The 25,818-nt window shown below is 39.4% G+C and overlaps 1 protein-coding gene across 3 annotated transcripts in view; it reads right to left on the bottom strand.

The window, feature by feature from the left end:
• The window catches only part of LOC136879262 (proton-coupled zinc antiporter SLC30A2), a 280,390-nt gene that overhangs the window by 111,037 nt on the left and 143,535 nt on the right, over positions 1 to 25,818 (bottom strand). The gene's annotated exons all lie outside the window — the stretch shown is intronic.

The raw sequence follows: 25,818 nt of genomic DNA, 5'->3' as shown, positions 1-25,818 counted from the left end.
AGTCACGTCCTAGTTCGTGAACCATGGGCAACGGCTGAGTGCCCTATTAAGTGGTCCTGAGAGTCGGGATACCAGTTGTATTGGAATGGGAGTGGGCATCTCGGACATACTCTGAGTCATGGCCCTCCTTGTGCTCAGGCGGCTAGGACTATACAATTCACCGGTGGTCCATAACCTGTTAGAGGAGAGATCCTCACTTGGACTATGTGCAAGTAGGGTAGCATCCTGCTTCATGAATTTGCCGACCTCAGAACATTTGAAGCAAGCCTCGGACCTATGGGAGTAACGGAGTCCCACTCCCATTTGACAGGCGAGGGACTCCTTGGAAACAACTTGGCAAACGAAATGGAATTCGATAGGGAGCTATCAATATTAATGGGGCTTATGGAAGAAAGAAAGTAGAACTGGCTGAGTCAGAAAAGAGGATGCATCTCGATGTGCTAGGAGTAAGTGATATTCGGGTAAGGGGAGATAACGAGGAAGAGATAGGAGATTAATAAGTGTACTTGACGGGTGTTAGAAAGGGAAGGGCAGAGTCTGGGGTAGGGCTCTTTATAAGGAATACCATTGCACGCAACGTAGTTTCTGTTAGGCACGTAAATGAGCGAATGATGTGGGTAGATTTGTCAGTTGGAGGAATAAGGACAAGTATTGTGTCCGTGTATTCACCATGTGAGGGTGCAGATGAGGATGAAATTGACAAGTTTTATGAAATATTGAGTGACATCGTGGTCAGGGTCAACAGCAAGGATAGAAGAGTGCTAATGGGCGATTTCAATACGAGCGTTGGGAATAGAACTGAAGGATACGAAAGGGTGATTGGTAAATGTGGGGAAGATATGGAAGCTAATAGGAATAGGAAGCGTTTGCTGGACATCTGTGCTAGTATGGGTTTAGCAGTTACGAATACATTATTCAAGCAAAAGGATATTCACCGCTACACATGGGAGGCTAAGCGTACAAGATCCATAATAGACTATATCTTAACCGACTTCGAATTCAGGAAATCTGCTATGAATGTACGAGTTTTTCGCGGATTTTTCGATGATACGGACCTCTATCTGATCTGTAGTGAACGAAGTATCTCTAGGCCTAGGGTAGAGAAAGTGAAATCTTTCTGCAAACGAATAAGAGTAGAAAATCTCCAGGACGAGGAAATTAGAAGTACATGGATATGATTAATGACAAATTTCGAACAGTGGACAGTAAGCAGGTTCAGGATATAGAAAGTGAATGGGTGGCGCACAGGGATGCTGTAGTAGAAACAGCAAGGGAATGCCTAAGAACAACTGCGTGTAAAGATGGGAAAACGCGAACATACTGGTGGAATGATGAAGTGAGAGCAGCTTGTAAACTTAAAAAGAAGGCTTATCAGATATGGCTCCAAACAAGGGCCGAAGCAGACAGGGATTTGTACGTAGATGAAACAAACAGAGCGAAACAAATAGTTGTTGAATCCAAAAAGAAGTCATGGGAAGATTTTGGTGATAACCTGGAAAGGCTAGGTCAAGCAGGAGGGAAACCTTTCAGGACAGTAATAATCTTAGGAAGGGAGGGTAAAAGGAAATGAACAGTGTTTTGAGTAATTCAGGTGAACTCATAATAGATCCAAGGGAATAACTGGAGAAGTGGAGGGATTATTTTGAACATCTTCTCAATGTAAAAGGAAATCATCCTGGTGGTGTTGCGAACAGCCAAGCTCATGGGGAGGAGGAAAATGATGTTGGTGAAAGTACGCTTGAGGAAGTGGAAAGGATGGTAAATAAACTCCATTGCCCTAAAGCAGCAGGAATAGATTAAAATAGACCTGAAATGGTGAAGTACAGTGGGAAAGCAGGGATGAAATGGCTTCATAGAGTAGTAAAATTAGCATGGAGTGTTGGTAAGGTACCTTCAGATTGGACAAAAGCAGTAATTGCACCTATCTATAAGCAAGGGAACAGGAAGGATTGCAACAACTATCGAGGTATCTCATTGATTAGTATACCAGGCAAAGTATTCACTGGCATCTTGGAAGGGAGGGTGCGATCAGTCGTTGAAAGGAAGTTGGATGAAAACCAGTGTGGTTTCAGACCACAGAGAGGCTGTCAGCATCAGATTTTCAGTATGCGCCAGGTAATTGAAAAATGCTACGAGAGGAATAGGCAGTTGTGTTTATGTTTCGTAGATCTAGAGAAAGCATATGACAGGGTACCGAGGGAAAAGATGTTCGCTATTGGGGGACTATGGAGTTAAAGGTAGATTATTAAAATCAATCAAAGGCACTAATGTTGACAATTGGGCTTCAGTGAAAATTGATGGTAGAATGAGTTCTTGGTTCAGGATACTTACAGCGGTTAGACATGGCTGTAATATTTCACCTTTGCTATTCGTAGTTTACATGGATCATCTGCTGAGGGTATAAAATGGCAGGGAGGGATTCAGTTAGGGGGAAGTGTAGTAAGCAGTCTGGCCTATGCTGACGACTTGGTCTTAATGGCAGATTGTTCCGAAAGCCTGCAGTCTAATATCTTGGAACTTGAAAATAGGTGCAATGAGTATGGTATGAAAATTAGCCTCTCGAAGACTAAATTGATGTCAGTAGGTAAGAAATTCAACAGAACTGAATGTTAGACTGGTGATACAAAGCTAGAACAGGTCGATAATTTCAAGTATTTAGGTTGTGTGTTCTCCCAGGATGGTAATATAGTGAGATTGAATCAAGGTGTCGTAAAGCTAATGCAGTGAGCTCGCAGTTGCGATCAACAGTATTCTGTAAGAAGGAGGTCAGCTCCCAGACGAAACTATCTTTACATCGGTCTGTTTTCAGACCAACTTTGCTTTACGGAAGTGAAAGCTGGGTGGACTCAGCATATCTTATTCATAAGTTAGAAGTAACAGACATGAAAGTAGCAAGAATGATTGCGGGTACAAACAGGTGGGAACAATGGCAGGAGGGTACTCGGAATGAGGATGAAAAGACTAATCTAGGAATGAACTCGATGGATGAAGCTGTACGCATAAACCGGCTTCGGTGGTGGGGTCATGTGAGGCGAATGGAGGAGGATAGGTTACCTAGGAGAATAATGGACTCTGTTATGGAGGGTAAGATAAGTAGAGGTAGACCAAGACGACGATGGTTAGACTCATTTTCTAACGATTTAAAGATAAGAGGTATAGAACTAAATGAGGCCACAACACTAGTTGCAAATCGAGGATTGTGGCGACGTTTAGTAAATTCACAGAGGCTTGCAGACTGAACGCTGAAAGGCATAACAGTCAATCAATGAATACTGATCTGCATTTAGGGCAGTCGCCCAGGTGGCAGATTCCCTATCTGTTACTTTCCTAGCCTTTTCCTAAATGATTTCAAAGAAATTGGAAATTTATTGAACGTCTCCCTTGGTAAGTTATTCCAATCCCTAACTCCCCTTCCTATAAATGAATATTTGCCCCAGTTTGTCCTCTTGAATTCCAACTTTATCTTCATATTGTGATCTTTCCTACTTTTATAAACGCCACTCAAACTTATTCGTCTACTAATGTCATTCCACACCATCTCTCCCCTGACAGCTCGGAACATACCACTTAGTCGAGCAGCTCTTCTTCTTTCTCCCAATTCTTCCCAACCCAAACTTTGCAACATTTTTGTAACGCTACTCTTTTGTCGCAAATCACCCAGAGCAAATCGAGCTGCTTTTCTTCGGATTTTTTCCAGTTCTTGAATCAGGTAATCCTGGTTAGGGTCCCATACACTGGAACCATACTCTAGTTGGGGTCTTACCAGCGACTTATATGCCCTCTCCTTTACATCCTTACTACAACCTCTAAACACCCTCATAACCATGTGCAGAGATCTGTACCCTTTATTTACAATCCCATTTATGTGATTACCCCAATGAAGATCTTTCCTTATATTAACACCCAGATACCTACAATGATCCCCAAAACGAACTTTCACCCCATTAACGCAGTAATTAAAATTGAGAGGACTTTTCCTATTTGCGAAACTCACAACCTGACTTTCAACCCCCTTTATCAACATACCATTGCCTGCTGTCCATCTCACAACATTTTCGAGGTCACGTTGCAGTTGCTCACAATCTTGTAACTTATTTATCACTCTATAGAGAATAACATCATCCGCAAAAAGCCTTACCTCCGATTCCACTCCTTTACATATATCATTTATATATATAAGAAAACATAAGGGTCCGATAATACTGCTTTGAGGAATTCCCCTCTTAATTATCACAGGGTCAGATAAAGCTTCACCTACTCTAATTCTCTGAGATCTATTTTCTAGAAATATAGCAACCCATTCAGTCACTATTTTGTCTAGTCCAATTGCATTCATTTTTGCCAGTAGTCTCCCATGATCCACCCTATCAAATGCTTTAGACAGGTCAATCGCGATACAGTCCATTTGACCTCCAGAATCCAAGATATCTGCTATATCTTGCTGGAATCCTACAAGTTGAGCTTCAGTGGAATAACATTTCCTAAAACCGAACTGTCTTCTATCGAACCAGTTATTAATTTCACAAATATGTCTAATATAATCAGAAAGAATGCCTTCCCAAAGCTTACATACAATGCATGTCAAACTTACTGGCCTGTAATTTTCAGCTTTATGTCTATCACCCTTTCCTTTATACACAGGGGCTACTATAGCAACTCTCCATTCATCTGGTATAGCTCCCCCGACCAAACAATAATCAAATAAGTACTTCAGATATGGTACTATATCCCAACCCATTGTCTTTAGTATATCCCCAGAAATCTGATCAATTCCAGCCGCTTTTCTAGTTTTCAACTTTTGTATCTTATTGTAAATGTCATTGTTATCATATGTAAATGTTAATACTTCTTTGGCCTTAGTCTCCTCCTCTATCTCGACATTATCCTTGTAACCAACAATCTTTACATACTGCTGACTGAATACTTCTGCCTTTTGAAGATCCTCACATACACACTCCCCCTGTTCATTAATTATTCCTGGAATGTCCTTCTTGGAACCTGTTTCAGCCTTAAAATACCTATACATACCCTTCCATTTTTCACTAAAATTTGTATGACTGCGAATTATGCTTGCCATCATGTTATCCTTAGCTGCCTTTTTTGCTAGATTCAATTTTCTAGTAAGTTTCTTCAATTTCTCCTTACTTCCACATCCATTTCTAACTCTATTTCTTTCCAGTCTGCACCTCCTTCTTAGTCTCTTTATTTCTCTATTATAATAAGGTGGGTCTTTACCATTCCTTACCACCATTAAAGGTACAAACCTGCTTTCGCATTCCTCAACAATTTCTTTAAACCCATCCCAGAGTCTGTTTACATTTTTATTTACCGTTTTCCACCGACCATAGTTACTTTTTAGAAACTGCCCCATGCTTGCTTTATCAGCCATATGGTACTGCCCAATAGTCCTACTTTTAAGACCTTACTTTCTATCGCATTTATTTTTAACTACCACAAAAACAGCTTCATGATCACTAATACCATATATTACTTCAGTTTCCCTATAGAGCTCGTCTGGTTTTATCAGCACCACATCCAGGATATTTTTCCCTCTGGTTGGTTCCATCACTTTCTGAATCAGCTGTCCTTCCCATATTAACTTATTTGCCATTTGTTGGTCATGCTTCCTGTCGTTCGCATTTCCTTCCCAATTGACATCTGGCAAATTCAGATCTCCCGCTACAATCACATTTCTTTCCATGTCGTTTCCCACATAGCTGACTACCCTATCAAATAATTCCGAATCCGCGTCAGTGCTACCCTTTCCCGATCTGTACACTCCAAATATATCAAGTTGCCTATTATCTTTAGAAATGAGCCTTACACCTAGAATGGCATGTGTCTCATCTTTAACTTTTTCGTAGCTTACAAATTCTTCTTTCACCAGAATGAACACTCCCCCTCCCACCATTCCTATCCTATCTCTACGATACACACTCCAGTGCGGTGAGAAAATTTCTGCATCCATTATATCATTTCTCAGCCATGATTTAACTCCTATTACAATATCTGGTAAATATATATCTATTAAATTACTTAATTCTATTCCTTTCTTTACAATACTTCTACAGTTCAACACTAACAATTTTATGTCATCCCTACTTGATTTCCAGTTCCCTGTACCCTTATCACCGCTCCCTAGGCTATCCCGTTTTCCTGAATGTACCTCTCTATTACCCTTCCAAACAAATTTCCTAACTTATACGTACCACTGCGGTTTAAATGAAGGCCATCTGAGCGCAGATCCCTATCTCCTACCCACCCATTAGGATCTAGAAATTTCACTCCCAGTTTCCCACATACCCACTCCATAGTCTCATTTAAATCCCCAATCACCCTCCAGTCAGTATCCCTTCTACACAGTATTCCACTAATAACTATCTCCGCTTTCTTAAACTTCACCCGTGCTGCATTTACCAGATCCCACACATCTCCAATTATGTTGGTACTTATATCAGCTTGCCTTACGTTGTTGGTACCAACGTGAAACACTACCACCTTCTCCTTCCCCTCCTCCCTCTCTTCTACTTTCCTCAACATCTGCCTCAACCTAATTCCTGGATAACATTCTACCCTGATTCCCTTTCCTCCACACACTTTCCCCATGTGTCTAACGATGGAATCCCCCATGACCAGAGCCTCAACCCTACCCACCTCATTTGATCCCCTCCCCTCCTGGTCAGCCCTATCTTTCCTGATAACTGCAGAAGCTACTTCCTCCTCCCTTTTCTCCTTCCCATGACCCTGTTCCACCTGTCTCTTCCTATCCTCTACTCTACATTTCCCTTTCCTACCTTTTCCCTTCCTCCTACTTCCACACATCTCACCAACAGTTCCCTGTCCCTCATCTTCTCTCTCTTGTTCTACCTGGAGTGACTCGTACCGATTTCGCACAGACACCTGTCCTGAATTCTGATCCTGAATAGAGCCCTTAGCCTGCAATCTCCTTCCCCTTAGAACATTAGACTACCTGTCTTCTACAACTCCCCCCTTTCCTTCCCCTCCCTCTTGTACACCTACTGTAACCTGTACATTGTTTGAGGAAGTCCTATCTTCCTTCCTGTCTTCTGTGAGATTTCTAATTATCTCCCTCAAACTTTCCAACTCCTCGCTCATACCCCTCAATGCCTCGCCACACCCACAGTTCGTGCACTCTCGCTCCTTAGCCATTCTTTACGGAAAAAATGAAATTAAAAATAAAATAACGTATTTGCAAAAAATAAATGAACGGAGGGATATATTGTCTGGGATAGTACTCAAAGATCACACAATAAGGTAATTAATATACGACTACACTACAATACTACTTAGTCGTGCTCTATTTTTTATCCTACAATCCCTAACAGGATAAAAACTGCTGTTAGTTACTGAATATCGAAAGTAATACACAAGAACTACACAATTCCAAACTGCAATTAAGCCTATCCTAATTACAACAATAGTATTTTAGTACGAGTTTCTACGGATACCTCTACTACACCAGTACAACACAAATATTTTACAATAATAAAATAAGCACACTAAATTCTAATAGGATATTACTCGTATACTACTGTACAAAACACTACAGTAATTTTTAAACAACTTTTAGACGTATCCTAATTACGATACCGGTACCGTACGTCACTACTAAGCACAAACAGAAATGAAATTTGCAAGAACTACTGTACTCAAAGATTACCAACGAAGCTAAATGCTTAGACAAATTATTATTAGTATTACGGTCTAATACACACGAATATAGCAGGCAAGATACGGCACTATCTAAATGTACTGTATCTATACTACAATGTATCTACACTACCGGTACACTACACTGCGTTTAGTTAAATGCTTAAGTAGCGAAAGGATTGGCGTACACGAAGAAAAACACGAATATAACTGGCAAGATACAATCTAATATATTATACCTTTTATCTTCAATACAATTCTATTGAAATGTGGTTATGTGATTATTACAGCTGGTGGATTACTATTATTTTCCCTACTCCACGGGACGGAGAATAAAAGTGTCCTTAATTAGGCTTACTGAAAAATACTAGGTTGTCTACAATAATTTCTCAAATAATTCTATCAAAACTACTACTACTACTTCAGAGACTTGAACTGCAATTACTGGGATATATGAACTTTATTATTACTTAGCTAACCGCTCATAAATACTGAAAAATCGAGGGAGCGAAATATAAATTACGGATACTTTATCTACCTACTCAGAAGTACAAATGATTGGAAAAAAATGCAAGGTCAGCTGATTTTTATTTATATTTACTTGACTCTCGTACACTACTCCCTTTCTTCACGACTGTAGCCAACAATGCAATATTTGAATATGAGGAGCGACAATAATCAATAACAATACAACGACTGTTAACTATTACCGTGTAATCTCTTTAACTACTTTTTAAATGGAAGTTTACAGGTGTATCGTGTTTTTTTAATGTAGTAAATTATTACCTTCCCGATAGTTTGGACGGATATCTATACGAATTACCGGAGAAATTTCGGCGGAAGTTACGGTAGTATTCCTTATGATAATCTGCCTTTGTATTATACCAACAAACCTACAGATATTCACAAATATTTTTAAAGTTAATATTATTACCTAAAGTATTTCCTAAGCCTAAATTCGAAACAAGGTACACCTAGCTAGCCTACTTAACCTAGAAAACGTAATTTACTGAAGACCAACTGAATTACTTGTTATAAAATTTAAATAAATATCACTACTCCCAATTTCTACCAACAAGCACTAAACACCACTATATAAATAGCACTAAATGAATCACAAATACAAAAAATTAAGCTATTTCACTAGGTTTTAACTACTTTATCACTACAATAATGTAAGAGCTCTCTCAACAGCCAACCGTTCTCAAGCGCATCCAACCTCGCCAACCTCGTCTATAATGATAATGTATGTGTGTATGTATATATGTATGTATTTATGCAAGCATGTATGTATGTATGTACGTATGTATGTATGTATGAGAAAATTAACACTTTTTTCAGCACGCTTGTACTAATATTTCATGTAAGAATGCAGAGAGTAACTCAAACATCAGCAAAATCATATTCTCAATAATAATTATATTTACAACAATACAAGATTGTTCTTTCTGTAGATATTCTCACAACAAATTTAGGCACTGAATGATTCATTCATTCTAATCCAACTTTTCACAAATCAGAATTTACGGCCCATAAATCCAAAAATTAATTGCAAAAGGAAAAATTAACACTTTACGATGTAGGCTTCTTTGTACAAGTATTTCAGAAAATAATTACCCAATATGAAGAGAATTTAAAAAAAAACAATCATGAACAAATTAGCCCTAATAATTTTATGTACAAGGTAATTTAAATTAGCCCTAATAATTTTATGTACAAGGTAATTTTACAATTTTACAACAGTGAATAATTCACTCTAAATCTGAGGTCTACTTTACTGTTAACATTTTTCTCCTCTTAACATTTGAACCCTTCTGTACTGAACCATTCTGTTCATGGTCAAAAAATACTGGTTTTATAATAGTTATAGGAATTGTATGAGACCACCAAGAAAGCGCTTTGTATAGCAGTTTATTGTGTAATAGCATCTGAGATGGCACGCTGTTCGTGGGAACGAAGTATCTGAAGCGAGCAGAAGCTTCTAGATACTCATAAAAAATTATTACCCTAAGAGAACCTCTTCACCGGTAGCGTGGGTTGCACATAGGTCCATGAGATCTCGCGGGAATTTTTACCTTGGAGGGAAAAGGAATTTATCAAATATTTTCGGATGCGAGAAGAATACAGAAGATTGGGTACAAGAACTGCAATCAGGGTCGTTTTCTGAAAATTTTGATATGCGGCACGGCCATAGTTGTAATCACAATGACAGTAGAGGTACTTGACATGCACATCGCGGGAAGAATTTTCCACACGCGGGCGCGCGAATGAGGCCCACCCACAGAGAGAGCTTGGTAGCAAGGGCGCGAGCCTGATTATAAATACAGCTGCCGAGCACGCCAGATTCATTCACCGGGTGTATCGCTGTCACGTAAGGGTCTGTCACGCTGCTACTCAGCAAAGAGAAGACCGCCGTCATCTACGAGCCACGCACTCAAAGTTCACCTTATTCTTGGGAAGAGTAAGTAACAAGCACATATAATTGAGATTAGAACTGTATGTAACAAGTGTTGTCCTGTTCCCATGTCAGAATATTCTGCTGCTAGTAATGCTGTTCGTGCATAGTCACATCGCATAATCTGAGGTTCACATTGTCCTAAACGAATGACACATACTAGTGTAGGCTCAGAAGATTGATATTAATGTAATTCGGTCAGCAGGAAGTGCAGTCAAGAGAATAGCGCAGTGACGTTGAGAATTGAGTAACTGTACTATCAGGACTGCGCTCAGAATGTGATCTGATATTACAAGATCAAAGTAATGGTTAGAGGGGAGATATAGGCATCGAACGGAGAACACATTGTAATGTGCTTTTCCTTGCAGTTTCTCCTACATCACGAGTGGACTGGACACTGCTCATCTGTTACGGGGGAGCAGTAACTGTGACAGAAGCTGTCGAGCAGTCTTCACGGCACCGAGATTCGATCCAGGACCATCGGCGACATCCAATCACCACGACATCGAAGTGGCGACCCTCCAGCCACCTGAACGAACTGCAGAGAACATCACATCACAGCCGGCCAGGATGTCACCCGCCGTCGAATCACGTATTCGGTCACTAGCTTCTAACGTCAGCATGATGCTGTAAATCCAGGATGCCTAAAGGAGGACTGTTCAGTTATATCATCAGATTCAGATCAGAAATTTCCATTGTCTAAGCATGCAGCACTATGATCCAGGTTAGGAAATTGTAGACAGATTTGGCCTTCAGCCACCATGTAAATAAATTAGGATAAGAATGTTCGTGTAAGATATATGCCCCAGGACTCGAACTCGGTTAGATTAGTAATAGTTGCATGTTGGTAGTTTTTCTTTGTTTTATTGGTGTCATTATTGCAGATATTATATTCATCGTAGAGAATGTGAGCTCGTGTATTTCAGTTATCAGGACCAATACGGTCTTAAAACAGTGTGATTAAGACAAGCAGTTTAGGTATTAACAAGGTCTATATAGTGTCGACCGTAACATTAGTTTTCAAATGATCGAGCTCGATAGCTGCAGTCGCTCAAGTGCGGCCAGTATCCAGTATTCGGGAGATAGTAGGTTCGAACCCCACTGTCGGCAGCCCTGAAAATGGTTTTCCGTGGTTTCCCATTTTCACACCATGCAAATGTTGGGGCTGTACCTTAATTAAGGCCACGGCCGCTTCCTTCCAACTCCTAGCCCTTCCCTGTCCCATCGTCGCCATAAGACCTATCTGTGTCGGTGCAACGTAAAGCAAGTAACAAAAAAAAAGTTGTCAAATGCAGTAAGCCTAAGATCCTCTATATTGCTTAAACATACTCGGATTGGCGTATCGAGCAGAGCAAGTCATACCATAAGAAGCCTATAAGATTTGAGTAATAATGTTATTATGCCCCAGAAGGTTGAGATGAGGCCCTATGGAGAATACGAAATAATAGTGAAGTAGTAGCTCGTGTATGTGAGCGCCAGTAAGACGGCCAGGCTAGGAATGTGGTACTAATAGCACCAATGCCAAATGATGAAAGGGGTCTGTTGTATTTAGTTTAGCTACGATAGTGTGTTGAATTTGTAATGTAAAGAACAAAATGGCCCATAGAAATTATATTATAATGAGGGCTAGAGGTATGTTGATTCAAGGGCCGAGGAGCCAAGAGAATCTCCCCTCCCATATCTTTGTTTATACGCTGCCAGCCGAGGGGATATTTATGCCCAAAGGGGAGATGACTGCTTGCCGGTAAAAAGAAAACCGAGGTTTAAGAGGCTAATGTAGTTCGTTCTTGAAGTTAGGACAGGGATGTCTGAAAGTAAAAACTGGGTGTTTCTCTGTCAAGATTTCTGTAGAGCACTGACCTTTTCATATTGCGGCCCAGATGATGAAATGTATAAAAGATGGTTGATGTCATTAGTAGAGGCGCACAACTACTTAGATGTATCTGCATGACGTAATGTATATGTTATTTTCATTTAGATGTTGTTATATGGTTGTTGTACTTGGAAAGGTCTCGTGATCGATTCCCTGAAATGTAGTGTGTATATAAGAGGTTTGTTTAGCATCTATAGGATGATCAGGAGAGCTAAGGCATAGATTCGCATAGAAATGAAGCAAGTTATTTGTAGACACGAGTTGCCTATGAGCAGGTGTATGATAAAATTCATTTATTTAACGTAAACGTTATGGTGGAGTTGCAGCGCTTGACGTTACACGGTGAAGATATCTCCTCCACGCCAGTTACATGTCATGAGGAACCAGATTTCGACGCGAATCCAAATAAATTTTGTCTATGATTATCATGTAAATCATATAAACGCCTTTCATCTTTGTTAATTAAGAAAATCAAATTAGAGTATTGTAATAAACTTGTTTGTTAAAAGCGGAAAGCAACTCATTTTTAGTTATTTTTGCTTAGTGGTAGTTTACACCTTGCATTTTTTAAGTATTCCTCTTCATTTATTTTATTTTATTTGATTATGGTAACCCTTTTCCTTACCCGTTACCCCTTAAGAATTCTCGTATGCCGGAGCTGATGAGGAGGATACTCATGCAAGGTAAGCTATGTGCCATTATGATTCACTTGCTGTGGATGTATTGTTAACTATGATGCACTTAGTTCGATGTCGGCATTGGCCTGACGGGAGTCAAGTCTTTATAGGGCACAGTACATCGTTCAGTTTCTTATCATAATTACTTAGAAACACATTACATGCTGTTGTCACTGTGTACCTAAGAATTTTCTCATCAGTGTGGTTAACGTAACTACAGGCAAACTCCTTAAGAAATAAGTTTTCTTTCCTAATAGCAGCCATTGATAGTTCAACAACTAAATTCCTCTGGCACTGACCTCTCATGAAGGAATGTTCGTACTTAATAGATAAAACCTGCTCCTCACCAAAATTCATACAATACTGAAGATGTGGTGGTGTTGGTAGGGTGATATCTCCTTCACAATCATTTTTAATGAATCCAAATCTATATCTACTTCACCAAAAGCACTAGATGAAATTTTCAAGGACAGCAGAGATTGAATTCTTATCTTTGGTTCAATTTCAAATACCTGTTGCAAAGATATCAAATACCGAGATCCTGCCATCGTTCTGTACTTACCAAATCATGCTTCTAGGGCATCCGTTCGAAATTTACCAAATAAAAAATATTCAAAATTCAATTCCTGTGTGCAATACTTAGTTAATTCCAACAGTGCATGAGTTGTGCTTCTCTGGAAAATGCACCTGCACAATTTGGTAAGTCTTTCTGTGATGTGAAAATGGGAACTAATATTTACTGGACATAACTGAATTATAACATCAAAGCATCTAAGAGTATTTATTTAGTCATCTGTCATGTCGACTTGTGTATCCAGCCGTTATCTATATTATCGGCCATTGTTGGAACTGTTACCTAACTGTGGCGGTTACCAGACCAATTTAATTCAAAGTTTCTTATCCATTATTGTCACGCATTTGACTGGACTATGTGATGCGCTGAATTATCATTTGTAACTTATGCGCACCTTCGCGGTGCACGCGCTGAATTGTGGGACGACTGGCTGCTTCCCCAGCTCAGAGTGTGAGCCGAGTAGTCTGGTCCCCGCTACACTCCAAGATGGCTGTGTTGTGTGAAGCTCCCAAGTGGACGGCTTGGCAAGAAGGGAAAGCGATTACAATGGAGCTTGACTCCGGAGGTTAAAAATAATGATGTTAGGGCTAGGCCCTGTTATTCTTTTGAAAGTTATCCAGTGTGCTCCAACCTTAATATTTTCTTAATGTAACATGTAAACTTGGTGCTGTGAGTTAACCGTTATCGGTATGAAAAGTTTAAGTGTCTTGTAAGTTGGATATCCTAACTCCAAGTAAGTACTGAAAATTATAATTTATTGAAGGGATCCCATTCGTTCAGACACTAGAGTGAGTAATTTCATCGTGGACATGACCAACATCATAAACGCAACTTTTGGTATAGTGTAACCTTGTAAGCAAAATCAGATATATATTTGAACTGAATCCGTTGGAAAAAGAAAATTAATGTAATGTAGGGAAATCGGGATCGCTAGTTATGCGTCTATGAGGTGGTATTTTGTGTAAGTGATTTTATCTTATGCTTTGTCGGTGTGCATTATTGCCAACGCTTCTTCTTGATGTTTGTGCTTTTCATTTGGATGTTTTGTTTACTAATTGGTAAGGTTGCAGTAGTGATTGGTAGCTTTCGCCGTGGTTGTTGTTGTTGTTGTTCTAACACTTTGATAAGTTGCCCAGGTCAACATTGCTAGTTGCTAAAAATAAAATAACTGGTATTTAAACTTGTATTTGTGAGACCAAGTGTAAAGTCTAATCTAACTGTTGTCTGTTTCATGTCAATCATGGAGTCTCGCCCCTTGCCAGTTCCTAGAATATTGCGGAAGCTGGAGTTAAGCTATGAGGTGCAGATTCGTGGTAGGAAGCCATCCGGTACTATCCAGGGTGACGTAGAATTACTTTCAGAAATTGCTTATCTCCCCATTGTTGTACCTGACAAACAGAAGCAGAGATAGGTGAGTCTGTTTTGTGCATTACTGATGCCTTAGATGAAATAAGTGAATTAACTGAAGCCTTTAAAACATCTCAACCTTCAGAGTACCAGGTACAGAGACAAATAGCTCGTGTAACGCATTACACGAATCGCCTCCAGGATCTGTTTACCTTAAAATGGATCGGTCCACTCTAAACCAATGTACTGTGTTGCTAACTAAAGCTGTTAACATATCTGCTGATTTGAACGTCATCATGCAAACTCTTAAATTGGGGAATATTAATATTAATGCTGGTTCTCAAGATAATGACCCCAATGTTTCTGCTACTTATGACCTTAACCAACCCATTGCTAGCTCTGTTTTGGGTAATTACTCATTAGCTGCTTTTCATGGCCAACCTGTATTATTGGTTGATAATCCTGGCATGCTAAAGTGCGATAATGTGAACCCTGTTTGTGATTTGCTTAAAGGGGTTAACAAGTTGTCCATTGATTCAATTGAGGAAAAGGGTGTCCTTTTTGAGATTACTGGTCGAGGTAAAAGAGACCGCAAATTGTTTTAAACTTAGCTCTTCCAGTGTATTCCGAACCCTATTTTCCCATTGTGTTGGTATCCTTAAATCTGAGATCTTAGAAGCTTGTTCGGGTGATACTACCTTGGACCAATTTCATGATGGAATTTTAAGGAAGTTTATACCTTTCAGAGCGCTCAAGGATTTAACAGCAAAACATTGTTTTCCGGTACAGTTGTATTCTGAAAGCCTGTTTAAGTATGTCAATGACCTTAAGTTTTATTGTAATGTGTTCAGGCTATCTATTGATGAGGGAAATATGGTAGATAGTATAATGAGTGGTGTATCCCCTGAGTACCGTTCATACCTGTCCTTTAGGAAATGTCCTGAAACCTTTAGTGAGCTGAAAGTGGCTTGTATTAAAGCTGAAGAAGCCAAACATGGTGATAGTTGTAGACCTGTTAATGTACCCCCTCCAACTGGTCCTTCTCCTAGGCAGTCCTCTGGTCTGAACGCCAGTAGTTTAGGTGCTGTTTCAAAAACTTGTTTTGCTTGTGGGTCTAAAGACCATCTGAGGAACAAATGCCCATTGGTAGAGGAAGAATTTGCCTACTAGTAATTTTCCTAGCCCCCAATTTCAAGGCGTTGCTTACCCCGTGCCAAATTATCCACCTCCCTCTGCTAATTTCAACTTGAGTAATACTAATCAGTGCATCTGACTAGGTGAAAGTACTGATGACGCAAGCCCCTCCATGAGTAATTTGAATAACCGTGATAATACTTATGTCTATGATAATGATGTTGTTTGTTCTGGTGACTGTAAAAGTATTTCAGGGAGTGTGCATTCTAAAATTCCGATTATTCCTGTAGAAATCAATAATGAGCCTACTTTTGCACTGGTGGACTCTGGCAGTGTTACCTCTGCTATTAATTGGTCTTGGTTTTCTAAAAATCAATCTGTCTGTAAATTTCCGAACCTTGAGCCCCTTTCAACTGTGTTTCATGCCGCAAACGGCTCTATCTTGAATGTTCAAGGTTATGTAAAGGTCAAAATTCATATTAATCATTTCACCTGGAAATTTAATTTCATTGTGGTCGAAGGGTCATCGCATGATGTAATTCTTGGTTACGACTTTGCTGTTCACGTAGGATTAATTCTTGATGCCCATAATTGTTGCCTGTCTTTCAAGTTTTGTACCGATTATGCTCTGCCATTGGTCAATTATCTCCCTTGTTCTGGTAAACATCTCTGTTCTATTGATGCACACGACCAAGTTACTGAGGAAAAGTGTGACCTGAGTCATTTAACTAGTGAACAAGCTCGACTGATACATGAATTGTGTAATGAATTTCCTGAGGTATTAACGGATAAGCTAGGGGTAACTAATGTGCTTGAGTATAAAATTGATGTGAGTGACACCATCCCTGTTCGATCTCCTCCCTATCGTCTATCTCCCCCACGTATGAAGGTTCTGAAAGAAATTATTGATAAGATGCTTGAGGAAGGAGTTTTCAGGCCTTCAACTTCTGCTTATGTGTCCCCCGTCTTCCTAGTCCCTAAGCCCCAAGGTGGCTTCAGGCCTGTGATCGACTACCGATCTCTCAATAAGAAGATTATCTTGCAATCAATTCCTCTACCCGACTTGCACACTTGCTTTTCATTCTTCTATGGTGCTAAATTTTATTCTGTATTTGATCTCAATCAGGCGTATCACCAGATCCCTCTGGCCGAGGAAAGTAAGCATTTAACCGCATTTATCACGGACTGGAACTTATACGAGTACGAACGAATCCCGTTTGGCCTCAGTACGGGCGCAGCTGTGTTGTCGAGACTACTAGATTCCATATTGTCTGACATTAAGTTCAGGGTTGTGCACAATTATCTTGACGATGTCGTCGTGTACTCGGAAACCTTTGAGGAACATCTCTGTCATATCAGGGAAGTGGTTCGTCGCTTTAAGCAGGCTGGTCTCACTGTCAAACGATCTAAAGTTTCCTTTGCGCAGCCTCGTATGTCTTTCCTGGGTCATATCGTATCACCTAATGGTGTAGCTGTGGACCAGAGTAGAACCCAAGCCATCTATGATTTTCCAGTACCTAAGGATCAGAAGGGAATAGCCCGCTTCGTTGGTATGGCCAATTTTTTCCGAAAATTTATCCCAAATTTTGCCCAAATTGCTGCTCCCCTTAATGCCCTTCGGCGTAAGGATGTTAAATTTCTCTGGAAGGAACCTCAACAAATTGCATTTGATAAACTTAAATCTGCTCTGGCAAACGCCCCTGTCCTGGCTATTCCCAACTTCTCAAAACCTTTCATTATTCAAACTGATGCTTCTGGTTCTGCCGTTGCTGGTGTCCTCCTCCAAGAAGATGAGCTAGGTAGGAGACCCATTGCTTATGCCTCGCGTACCCTAAATTCTGATGAAATGAAGTATTCCATATACGAACTTGAATGTTTGGCCGTTATTTTTTCCCTTGAAAAGTTCCGCATGTATGTAGAACACTCTAAATTTCTTCTTGAAACTGACAACATGGCACTTAGTTGGGTATTAAATAGACCTAAGCGCACGGGTAGGTTGACCCGTTGGGCAATCCGCATCTCCGCCTTTAATTTTGATGTTCGCCACATCCGTCGTACTGAAAATGTTGTAGCTGATGGATTGAGTAGGATGTTTGGTGAAAAGCGTCCTGACCCTCCTGATTTTCACGTCAATTCCCTTCCTAACCATTCTGCATGCCAGTTCAATTGCATTAATGCTATCTTGACTGACTCCCCGTTGCTGTTCCACGATATGTCAAAATTGCAAGCTAGTGATCCTGAAATTAGTTCCATTGTTAAACAACTTGAAGATGGTAATGTTGTTAAGCCTTATAAGCTTGTTAACAATGTCCTATGTTGCAAGGCCAGACATGACAATAAGTACAAAATTGTGTCTCCTCAAATCCTCATCCCTGAAATCTTTAAGTATTACCATGACTCCCCCATGGGAGGACATTTAAGTGTTTTCAAAACTCGTCAAAAGATACGAACGCATTTCATATGGAAGAATATGGATTTTCACATTAGGGAAATGGTCAAAGCTTGTAGACTGTGCAGTACAAGTAAACCTAGTTTGAATACCCGTGTTGGGTTGTTGTCCTCATCTCACCCTACTAAACCAATGGAGAGACTGTTCGTTGATTATGTCGGAGCGTTCCCATTAAGCTCTAAAGGAAATCGATTTGCACTAGTGTGTGTTGACGGTTTTACCCGTTTTACTTGGATTTTCCCGACGAGAAAGATGGATGCTCAGACCACTATATCTTGTCTCAATTCGATCTTTACTGTATTTAGTCCTCCTAAGTTTATTGTGTCTGACAATGCTAGATCCTTTGCCTGTAACCTGTTTAGGAAGTTCTGTTTTGATCTCTCGATATCTCACGTCACCACTACACCTTACTATCCCAACCCCAGTTTTGCTGAAAGAGTTAACCGCAACTTACGTGCTGCCCTCATTGCATACTTCATAACCAACAATCTAAATGGGATTCTTGTATTCACTGGCTTACTTATGCGTTTAATTCATCTGTTCACGAGTCTCATGGCCAAACACCCATGTCTTTAATGCTTGGATTTACCCCATTTTCCCCATCTCTAATGTGTTTAACATTGATTCTCTCCTCCCCGATGATCCACATCCGGAGGAAATTCGTAAAATGTGGAACAGAGCTAGAGCTAAACTTGTTGTTTCCTATGATAATGTGCAAAAGAAGTATGACAAAGGACGCAGGCCTACCAATCTATCTGTGGGTGACACTGTTTTTGTCAAGTCTTATCCTAGTAGTAAAGCTGTAAATAAATTTTCTGCTAAATTAGCAGCTCGTTATCACGGTCCTTGTACGGTATTAGAGTTCTTAACTCCAGTATCCTTGTTAGTTAGCGACCCTATTGCCAAACGCATTAGACGTGTACACTTGAGTCAAATTAAGCCCACTTAATCATCAAAATTTTGTAAACATATTTATGGTCATGTAAACTGAATTTCTTTAAAAATTGCGTTTAATAATTTTCTTCAAAATTATGTAACTTACTCACACGAAAGATACATTGTCAGATATTACTATCGATGACAGACTATGTAAATTATTATGATTATAAACTTCAAGTGACATCAAAACTTATACATCTAAATTTTCAACGGTATCCTCCATCATACATTTTCGAGTGCTACTTCGTTTCGGCTGTTCGAGTGATTAGTTATGTGCCATGCCACGACGCCATTAATGCCTGTGTTGTGTATTTCGACCTGCAAAATTATTTACGGTCTTTGGAACATTATTCTGTGCTCCCACATATTATGTTGCAGTTTGTTTTGCGCGCGCTTTTCCAGCCATGCAACTATTTTAAGAGAGCAAGAATGTGTGATACCTATGGTTGCCTACTACACTCTGTACTGGTATGATAATCCTACTCTGTGTCATGTGCTGTCAACTTGTGTGGTGTGTGATGAGACGCTGGCCACGATGCATCCCATTCTGTTCACACTCAACATGTAATCTGCTAGTATTGTGTGAAGGTCAACATTCTTGCAACCAAGTAAGACCATTCCTTGTTATTTGAACCTGAAAAAAATTTGGTGTGTCTCTTCCTGTATCCAACGTATGAAGATTTGTTTGGACATTGAAATTATACCTATGGCATGCTATCCATTGTTTTGGACTTGCGCCTCCCCTGTGTTCTGGCTTCGGGAGGGGAGGACTGTGATGTGAAAATGGGAACTAATATTTACTGGACATAACTGAATTATAACATCAAAGCATCTAAGAGTATTTATTTATTCATCTGTCATGTCGACTTGTGTATCCAGCCGTTATCTATATTATCGGCCATTGTTGGAACTGTTACCTAACTGTGGAGGTTACCAGACCAATTTAATTCAAAGTTTCTTATCCATTATTGTCACGCATTTGACTGGACTATATGATGCGCTGAATTATCATTTGTAACTTATGCGCACCTTCGCGGTGCACGCGTTGAATTGTGGGACGACTGGCTACTTCCCCAGCTCAGAGTGTGAGCCGAGTAGTCTGGTCCCCGCTACACTCCAAGATGGCTGTGTTGTGTGAAGCTCCCAAGTGGACGGCTTGGCAAGAAGGGAAAGCGATTACAATGGAGCTTGACTCCGGAGGTTAAAAATAATGATGTTAGGGCTAGGCCCTGTTATTCTTTTGAAAGTTATCCAGTGTGCTCCAACCTTAATATTTTCTTAATGTAACATGTAAACTTGGTGCTGTGAGTTAACCGTTATCGGTATGAAAAGTTTAAGTGTCTTGTAAGTTGGATATCCTAACTCCAAGTAAGTACTGAAAATTATAATTTATTGAAGGGATCCCATTCGTTCAGACACTAGAGTGAGTAATTTCATCGTGGACATGACCAACATCATAAACGCAACTTTTGGTATAGTGTAACCTTGTAAGCAAAATCAGATATATATTTGAACTGAATCCGTTGGAAAAAGAAAATTAATGTAATGTAGGGAGATCGGGATCGCTAGTTATGCGTCTATGAGGTGGTATTTTGTGTAAGTGATTTTATCTTATGCTTTGTCGGTGTGCATTATTGCCAACTGTTCTTCTTGATGTTTGTGCTTTTCATTTGGATGTTTTGTTTACTAATTGGTAAGGTTGCACTTTCCAAAACTTTAGCCAAGACAGAAAATGTTCTAAAAATCTGGATTTGAGAGTGGCTTCTGAAACATATCCTTGAAGCAAATATCTCTGCAAGGTGAGCTTACCTTTACAATTTTCCACCATGTACAAATTAATCTAACAAAATCAGCAGAAGACTGAATACTGGTAATACAATGATCTGGCCCCAAGGCTAACAAACCTTCGACAGTCATCACATTGTGATAGTACACATATCACACCCTCGCACTGTATTCAGAAGTGAGATATATTATTGTCATTATTCCTATTATTATTATTATTATTATTATTATTATTATCAGTATTTCAGTTGTATATTTTGTTATTAATATTTTAAACTGGAAGGTCTCCATATATGGTATGAGTAATTTGTTTTGTACAAACGGATGGGAAAACAGTGTTATTTTCAACCTGGAAAGTTCGTATGAGTCATGTGGAACACCCCAGAGTCAGTTCATTATGTTACTGTCATGCAGAAATCCCAGAGTCCGATGAGGTGGCCTTGTTATTGTCTTGCGACACGGAAGAGGTTCAGAGCGTGGTCTTGATAAGAGGATCTATTCGTAAATGGATGGCCAGGATCAATCTTAACGTATCATGTGAGAGAAAGGGGAAGCTGAGGTCTATATAGGCATGTGATAAAACGGCGAGGAAGATACTGGACTGGACTTAAAACTTTGGTGGAGAGCACTTGACTTCAAACAGCGGAGGAGAGGAGATGTAACGGTTGTGGAACGTGGTCTTATTATTTTTGTAAAGTGTGGTAATAACCTACAACTGTGGAGTGCTTAGGCACTTGGTATTGTATCGCTTGTGGCGGCTTGGTATTATATGTTAGTGAAAGCTATGGAGTGCTGTATTTCAGACTTTCCATAATTTATGTTCTGGAATAGCAAACGTGTGTTGTTCAAGTGAATGAATCTTTAAACCAAGTGTTAGAGTCTGTGAACACAGTATTATACAGGTATTATAAAGGTGCAGTATCTGTGTGATATGTAAGTGTCAATTAAATAAGAATATGCAAGTTGTGTTGATACAAAGACACACTGAAGGGTATTCATACACACACACACACACGCACACACACACACACACATATATACTTTGTAATGAACTTTCAACGGACGAACTACAAGTGGTAGCTTGGTCCTCGCTTTTGGATTCCCACTGTTTTTGTTGTTGTTGTTGTTGTTAATATGGAGTCTTCCAGCGGTAGTTTGTGAACTTATTTTATGTATATTTCTGTGAGTTGATGAGGTGCTCATGCACGGATGTTATTTAAAATATAGTTCGTTATTTTCGAATCAGTGGAGTTACTGATGAACCTAGGTGCATTTCCTGACTATTTAGTCGTTTTCAGGAGGTTAGGTAAGGTCTGAAGCAGATGTACCAGTATGCAGCTATATGTACACGCCCTGGGAGATAAATAATTATCATGCTCTATCAAAATTCGAGGGATCCATTCTGGTGAACTCTGGCGCCCATGCTACGGACATTTCGATTAATTACTTTATTAATTTAATTTATTTTAGTAATTAATTCAGTTATTCATATATTTTGAATTAGATTGCAATTTACGCCCAAGCGTGAGGCGATTAAGTATTTTATTCAGATTATGGTTATGAATTATTATGATTTATTATTATTTATTGGTATTTACGTAATATAGTGGCTGCCTGGCCGAGGCGGTAAAGGCGTGTTCGGTTCACCCGGAAGGACGTGGGTTCGATTCCCTGTCAGGAAGTCGAAAAATTTAAGAAACGAGAAGTCCACTTCCGGAGGTGCATATGGTCCTGAGGTTCACCCAGCTTACACCAAAAATGAGTACCAGGTCAATTCCTGTGAGCAAAGGCGGCCGGGCGTAGAGCTAGCCACTCTACCCCATCAAGTGCAGAGGTTACGGATAGTGAAAGCCTTTACCTTCCACCCGTCCAAGGGCCTTCATGGCCCGTACGGAGATGACTTTGGTTTTTATTTACGTAATATATTACAAATGGCGCCCAGCGTGAGGCAATGGTTATTAATTACTAGCAAGATACCCTTGCTACGCTACGGTATTATACAGAAATTTATAATTGAATGCTTAACGCTTTATATATAATCCGCCGAAGTTCGCGATCTGACTCGTTTTCTGAGAGAATCGGCCTAAATTCGCGATCTGACTCGTTTTCTGAGAGATTAAGGCAAAGTTCCGCCCATTTTTCAATCTTTCATTTCGATTTCGTACTTCCCGGGCTAGTTCCAGGTATTCCGCCTGGTTAGTTGGGTCCCTAAATCTTTGCCTTCTTTCCTATAAGCATTTTAAATATGGATCAAATCCTTGAGGAGATACGGCGTGGTGTCGTCTTGGGTGCCTTGGCGGTACTGAATCCGCGGCCGGACTGCATTTGTAGTCATTACCCGGCCAGGACCCGTTTCCAGTGCGGTCCGCACAATTTTGACAACGGTCCAGAACATTATTATTATTATTATTATTATTATTATTATTATTATTATTATTATTATTATTATTCTGGACCCCACAGCAAAATGCAAGACGGCTACTTGGCGGTAAATTACATCTGCTGCCACTGTCATTGGTGAAAATGTGACCAGCACCATTGTCGCGCGTAGGCTAGTGCGCAGGATTTCTGGCGATACGAATGATATACTTCCGTGCATTATTGACCTTATTATAGGGACCGTGCGTAACAACAAATTTTCGACCGCAGCGCCCCTAGCGGAAGAGACGATTATTCATCGGTAGTGTTGTGAATACGTATAATTTGAATTAATCAGCTATGTCGATTGCTGTTATTCTTGTGGGTTTTCAGAAAATTACGTGGAGTTCACAGTATTTTAGGAATTCTACTTTGAGGAAAGGAAGAGAGCTTAATGATAGCCATCATATATATCAGGTGGAAGGAAAACTTTCAAACGAAGTAACTGGTTTATGTTTGAGAGAGACAAATGTTAGTCAGACCCCCATATAATATTAACATTAGGGTAAGAATAAAGAATTTTCTTAATTTAGATACTTTTAATAATTTATAAATTTGTAATAATCTAAGTTTTAACATTATTAGCCTAAACATATAACCTTAATGTTCAGTTTAATTTTTCCTGTTCGATAGCTACCTTATTTATTTATTTATTTATTTATTTATTTATTTATTTATTTATTTATTTATTTATTTATTTATTTATTTATTTATTTATTTATTTATTTATTTATTTATTTATTGTTTGTTTGTTTGTTTTAGATTGACTGCAACAGAAACCTAGTGGAAGCTGTCTGCATTTGCAAGGCAGGTCTATCTGGAAGATAAACATCATTGTTATCCGTATTGAAGATACTGAATGTAGGATGCTAAAAGGTTTGTTTTTTCACCTATTCAATACATATAAATTCTATAAATTAGTAATTTATTATTGATTCCACTTGAGACATGTTTCGCCCTTCATTGAGGGCATCATCAGTCAAATGATCACCTCAAGGTAAAAAATCAGGTACCTGGTTAGTAGTTGACAAGCACAAATAAATACATATTATTAATACACATACAAAAAATTAAGTGTGGGAAGTAGTTGTAAAAAAGTGATGGTTGAACATATAGGTTTATAGGTGAAAAGTCAGCACCAATGCGTAAAATTAACATAGTAGAGTTCGGCAGTGGTGCTCTGGAGAAACAATTGACGCAATCATAGGAAAATAAAAAGTTTAAAAATATTTACATTATAACATTAAGGGAGAAAAGGTGTAGTGTTCGGCGTCAATGTTTGTAACCAAAAATTAATGTCAAAGTTTGGTAACTATACAGTATACAGTATTTACATTGTTCAGTTGAGATAAAGTTATAAAAATAATTACATTATAACATTCAGCGTAAATGTTTTTAATAAAAACTAATGTCAATGGTTGGTAACTATATAGTAATTACATTATCTAATTGAACAGTTGAGAATTTACAAATATATACATAATTACACAAGAGCAGTTTGGTGTGCAAGGATAAAAAAATTTTAGTACCAAGTGCGTCCTGATGTTTTAGAGGTTGGAAGAAGGAATTAGCATTGACATTTCAGAAATATGTAGATCAGTTTATTTTAGTTAAAATCACCGGGGGTAGGGAAATATTTCATAGCCATATGAGGTTTTAAAAGGCTTCAAGTTGAAAGTTGTCCGGTTGCAGCGCCGAGATCGGTACGGAGACTGGTCAGTGTGGATGGAGATTCATGGGTATTCCGTGCGTTTGAATGGCAACAATGGTGACAGTTATTAGTGGGTAATTGCTAATTAGGAAAATGTTGCGGGTTGAAAACATTCGCTTATTTTTTTTAGTTGACTTCTGTAGCATCGAATGTGATGTGAAGACATCGGTGTGAAATGCCGGTGAGACAAATTGATATTGTTCCGTGGAATAAAGTATGGCGGACATCTGGATGAAGTTATTGTTCTTTACTGGTCTGGTGAGATAGAATAGAGTTGCTTGTGTTGTGAACTGCTGTGGAGAGATTAGAAAGTATACGGCAACTGCAGAGTCAGAGCGTTATAGCTGGGGTGAGGCATCTTCTCATTCTGACTGCGAAGAGGAGCCGTAGTGGCACGCCATATTCGTGCCGATGTGCGCTGGGTTCCGGCGTGTTGTTGAAAGTTGTATTGTAAGAATACCGGCTGCGTCATCCAGTCCTACTTCTGCTTTTCCTGCCTTTAACACTTCCTACTGTACTCCTTACATAAAGTCGTAATGAGTCCTAATTTTAAATGCAAAACCACCATGGGTTATGTTCATGGAGAGAATACACTAGTATTCTTCCGTATTACGGAACAGTAGCGTAGCTAAATTCATAATAAAAGCTCTCCTTCCCTGTACTAGTCAAAACCGGTCTCCCGTCATTGAGATAACAAGTTCCAATGAGAGTAACTTTTGAGTAGTATCCTACGGTACTACTCAGATGCGAAGTGAACTAAGTTAAAATCTTTTCCGATGTGCAGA

This window comes from Anabrus simplex, chromosome 8 (genome assembly GCF_040414725.1).
Source record: "Anabrus simplex isolate iqAnaSimp1 chromosome 8, ASM4041472v1, whole genome shotgun sequence".
In the NCBI taxonomy this organism is placed as follows: domain Eukaryota; kingdom Metazoa; phylum Arthropoda; class Insecta; order Orthoptera; family Tettigoniidae; genus Anabrus; species Anabrus simplex.
Note: the sequence above shows the minus strand (reverse complement) of the source record. Positions and strands in the feature narration are given on the sequence as shown.